Below are 5,871 nucleotides of genomic sequence, written 5' to 3' on the forward strand. Positions count from 1 at the left end.
TACTTTTTCCATTGTTAATCATTACCTTAGGTTAATTATCAATCCATTACCTTTAGCTTACCCTTTAGACTGTCCTGCATGCCTGCTAACTAGTTTTCACACACTCTGAACTTATGCAGTGTCATAGCGAGGGCTGGATATCAGTCCTGGATACCTTAGATGTATCTACAAAAATAACCCAGCACCAAGTACTACTGAAACGTCTCCATTCAACTGATACCTGCATTCGATCTTCTTGGCATCCTGATCCAGAAAAAAATTGTGTTTGTGTGGTTTTGCTCAGCCAATCTCAGCAAGTGTTCTTTGATTTAATGCAATGTATGATTTGCCCACTACCACAGCAGCTCCACCCATAAAGTCTGTGATGTGGGGATGTCAAGCACGGCATATTTGACAGAGTTGGCAGTTCAGTGTGTTGAGATGCCAACAAATCATTCAAAAATATGGCTATACTACATGCCTGTGGCATCTGATGGCATGTTACACAACTGAATGCTTCCACTCACGTGATGGGTATCGAATGAATTAGAAAAAAAGGTGTCGAATGAAGTAGGGATGGGCATTTTAAGTAATTTCCATATTCGAGTACTCACATTGAATTATTATAGAATACTCAAGTTTTCACAAAAAAAAAACAAAAAAAAACGAATGTAAGAATAGGAGTGTAAATTGGCCAACAATGGAAAACAAGTGCTATTTGAAATTCAATTATTAAACAACAGGCTTCAATTAGCCCATTAAACCATCAGCAAACTTTCTGTTGCTGCCGTTACATAAATAAGTTGAAGCACTGAGGGACCATCTCAACAGCCACTTTCTTTCCCGGTCAGTTCAGTGTCTGCCAGGTTAGCGAGAGCTCACACAGCAGCAGCAGAATCTGGCACAGAGCTGTTAAACAGTTCCAACAATCTCACATCGACACCGAAACAGCTCGACTCTGTCAATAAAGCATTAATAATCATTAGATAACATCAGCTGTATGACATTACATTACTCTGTCACTGTGGGTGTGTATGCGGGGGGACCCTCACCCACTGTTTCCCAGCACAGAGCTCACACTCCTGCAGCAGTAGTCTCTACAAGGAGGTGCTGAATGACGCAAAACACTGCACACAGTTCGATATTGAAAAAAGATATTACCCATATTAAACTCAAATTCATGCTCACATGTGAGAGGTTGGGCAGCGATTATTCTGTACATTAAATGAATACTGACATCCAAATTGAGTTCTCGAGTACCCGTGCCAGGCCAAAAATGAATTACTCTATTGGTATCAGTAACACTTTAAGGGCACTGGTTTACTTGTATTGTAATTTTCTAAACAATGCTCAGCCATACATGCTGACTCAATATGTGCCTATACTTTTCATTCAGATAGTAATTTTAATTTTATTAGATTAGTTGAGTTAATTCACAATGAAATTCTGAGTCCTGGTTGGGGATGACTGATCTACGCTGTCCTGACTGGACATGTACATATATAGTAGAGGTGCAGAGGTCAGAACAGACACAAGAGGAGCTCACACACATTTATGGATTAGAAAAACACACACACTCAAGCCAGGATATTAAAAGGCGAAGTTACCATTTTTATTCTGTAAATGGTTCAGTGTCATGTGGAGAGAGTGGCGCGCTGACATCTGTCACACTGACGGCTCCTGGGAAGCAAAGCAACACTTTATCTTGCTTCTTTCTGCTGTTTTTAGATTTGAAATTTCCAAGTTGTTTTCAGTTGCTGTTGTTTTTTGAAGCGTTTTTTGCGGGGTTTTTTTATCTTTTTCTTTTATATGTAAGTGTAAGCGCCTCTTGCATCAGGTCGTGTTGGGAGGTTGAAACGTGGAAGCAGCTGGGCGGTGATGCACTGAGTGACTTGCATTTGCGTGGCTAACAGAAAGATGTTTTTCACACTCGTATAATAAAGTAAAACAGCACGATAAACCACAAATTCTGTGAAGGTGGAGGCTTGTTAGCAGCAGGAAGATCACCCTGAAGCTGAGAGGCGTAAGGTTCAGAGCTTGAGTGGGCAAGAATCTCTACTGCTGTACACTCATCTACAGTGTGAACAACAGCAAGCAAAAAAGAAAGTTTTCCCGCAGAGAGTCACATTCATCAGATTAATAAAGCAACTAATATGGTGTTTATTAGACTCAGACACGACAGACACATGATTTATTCTCATTATTTCCTTTGCAACATGGTGCCCACAATTAAATAGCTGAAAAGGAAACAACAAACATTGTTTCCCGTGAAACAAACTTCATGTGCTATTAAAATTCAAGATAGATGAAAGGCACAGCATCATCGCTCGGTTTAACAACTTCAGGTCACAGGCGCCAACGAGCACAGTCACAGTATGAACCGGCTTCCAACAATATTTTGATAAGCACCTTCTTGACCTTCCAGCACCACTGTTGTGTCAGTGTCAGTCGAATAAGCTCCATCACGTAAATCCCCCCTCTGCCCTGACGCCTGTCTGTAATCAGCCGCCTTAACCATTCGCTGCTCATGATGAGATGTGGGAGCGAAAGAGGTTGCGAGACGTCCTTGGAGTTGGTCCTCTAGCTGCAGGTGTGTCATCCAGGTTCATTATCCCACGGTCGATTCTTTATGATCCTTATCTGGGCGAGCAGCCAGAAAGTAGGCAAATTATGAGCTCTCTGGTTGTCACGCCGACACATAAACCGCATGCTTTGATCAAAATCAATGTCATCCCGTGTGAACGTGAGCATGCATAAACATGTGTGTACCTGTGTGTTCAGGCGGGATAATGGTGACGCGGCGATGACAAAGGTGACACCCAACAGCAGGGAGGCAGAGGACGATTTCTGTCCTTCTGTGAGCTCCACAAATTGCCCTCCTTATAGGAGAGCATTGATTTAAAAAAGGTCAGCGCCTGGTGAGAAGAACGCACAGCCATATTGACAATCCCATTAAAACGACTTGTGAAAAATGCTGTTGATGACAAGGGAAACATCACCTATGTTCTTTTTTGTATCAGACTTACATCAGCATTTAAAGATGGCTTCTCACAGCACACAATATTTTTCATTTCTCTCTGCCTCTTAAGTGCTGAGAGCTACTATAAGCCGTAATTTCCACAAGCTAAGTACATGCAGTGTATCATATCTGAATGTTTTATATAAGGATGTTAAAAAAACGATGAGGAAATAGATTGAGCTCTCCTGACATTTAAGCTCCGCAGTTTTTTCCTCTATTGACATGACCATTAAAATCCCAGTAGCCCCGGCGCAAACAGTTTCAATTTTTCACTCTCCTTACTGGGAGCCAAAGACGTCATTTATGGAGAGATTAAGGAGCATTTAAGACAGAATGAAACCACTTTGAGCCACAGTATCTTTATTACTGGAGCCACACGGGCCCTGAGCACACATCAGCCTCTGTCACACCCATCATTCAAATGCTGTTATTTCCCCCCATGCGCACAGAAGAGATTCACAAACACACACACACACACACACACACACACACACACACACACAAGCCCTCAATATGCACCCTTGCTCTTCAGCGGCCATCTTTACTTCTCCGTCTCCGCTCTCTCTCTCTCTCTCTCTTTCTCTTAGCATCTGAGCATTTCTTCACACTGAGACTCTGTCTGTGATATCTTTTGTAGTGAAAGTTGCATTTTTATGGCATCTCTCCGCGGCATTTGTTTCCAGCGCAAGTTCACTCGCAGATTATTTATTTTGTTTTCCACTGATCCTAATAAGGGGCTTTCACAGCGAACATCAAAAGGCCAGCTGGCAGAGCTGCATCTTGGGTAGAGCTCCTCAAGGTAAATGCAAGCAGGCCCCCCCTCTGTCAAACTTAGCACCGTCAGCATTATCTCTCACACACTGCAGCTTAAAGACACCAGTGGATCCCAACAAGTACTCCTCCATATATCAGCGAGGAAGCCTCAACAACAGCAATACATTTGAAGCACCATATGTGTGTGTTATTGGGGTTGGAGTCCTCTCTTAACTGTCAACGGGATCTAAATCATGGCTTTACATCTTTACAATAATTAAATGCTCAATTGATCCCGTCCTTTATTGGCCTATTGGGTGGAAAACACACTCAACGAGGGCATATGGTGATTGCTTAACTGCTGTGATACTGCAAAGGGTAATTAGGCATTTTATAATCAGAGGTAACAGACATTTTTAATTTTAAGAAGCGTCTATAGTTTATGAAATGCCGGAGCTTGTTTTTCATGGCGCACAGTGCAGCAGTCGTAGGAGTAGATGGTAGGAGAGAGAACATGAGTGACACAGCATGGAGCATGAGACACATAAGAATAGGCTACTTCTGAGGCTCCTCAGAGGTTAAATAACTGAATATTTACAGCCTGTCTGTTTACAATACAGTCTTTCTCTTATTGATCCAACTGAGAGGCAGCGGCAGCAGAAATACTCATGTAAAGGCACAATTACCACAACATATAGATACTCTAGAAGTAGCATTTTGCCATTTAAACCTTTTTTGGGATATTTGCGGATAGAGGGAACAAGTGATAATGCAAACTTGTTTGCAAACAGTTGCTTATTAACAACTACAGCCTCGAGAACAACACCAGGCTTTGAAGCCAATTTCACGAAGTTGCCAAACAATGGAGTTACAACACCCTGGTATCACATGATGCCATGGAACTCAAAAAGACTGCTTCCCATAAACTCACATTGGGAAGAGACAACTGTAATCAGTGGATACATTTTTTTGAGCATCACAACCCCCTCGATATGACTTGTATCACTATTGGGATTTGATCTATTTGGTCCAATAACATTCCAAACGGCTTGCTGTATGGGCCCCGGTGATCTAAGTAAATTCATACTGCAGAAGTCAAGCTTTTTTGGCTCCATGTGAGCAGCTTTCATAGGAATGAACAGGGCCCCACCTACATTGCTGTAACACCCATGATTTACACATCCAGCAGTAACAGAGAAACATTATTATTCATTCAGGGTTGTGTTTCTGGTCACCTGGCAACTCCAATATTTACTGTCTTTTAGCTCCGTATCTAGTTTCTACTGACTCCTGAGGGTTAGTAATAATAATACATTTTATTTATAGAGCACTTTTCATGATACTCCGAGAAAACAATCATAAAATAGACTACAATAAAATACACTCATTATTCATACATTGAAACAGGTTATATCTGTCTCTTTAGCTGCTACATGCTACACTAAGTTTACCAGCAAGTCACTTAATAAAAAATATATTAAAAATAGTGCTTTAAATATCGTATGTACTGTTGGGTAACTTAGTTCTGGTCAGACTACTCTGAAGGGTTACAAGGTAAAAGGGGTTGTAGAAGAAAAAAATAAGTTCATCCACACAAATGTATTTTTAGCTACAGTATAAGCACAATATAACATAATGTGGCATAGCTACTGATGACTGGTTACCCTGAATTCAGAATATAGTTGACTGGGAATTATAATTTATTCACTTTGATCTCATTACACATATATTTATCATTTATCTATGATATTCAATATTTTATTTTATATTTATTCTAATTTCATTTTCTTTTTTTAGATTTTCTGTTTGCACCCAGGTGAGAATTGTCACACTTCAGCTATTTGGCTGTTTGCACCCATCCCTACAACGTGCCATTGTGGATCCCACTGCGTGCTGTGACTAATAGGAACTAACAGGAACTAAGAAACGAGATCATATTTCTCCTGTTTTAGCTTCGCTGCACTGGCTCCCTGTAAAATCCAGAATTGAATTTAAAATCCTACTGTTAACTTATAAAGCTCTAAATGGTCAAGCTCCATCATATCTTAGTGAGCTCATAGTGCCATATTATCCCACCAGAACACTGCGCTCTGAGAACGCAGGGTTACTCGTGGTCCCTA

This window comes from Epinephelus moara, chromosome 20 (assembly GCF_006386435.1).
Source record: "Epinephelus moara isolate mb chromosome 20, YSFRI_EMoa_1.0, whole genome shotgun sequence".
NCBI classification, from domain to species: Eukaryota; Metazoa; Chordata; class Actinopteri; order Perciformes; family Serranidae; genus Epinephelus; species Epinephelus moara.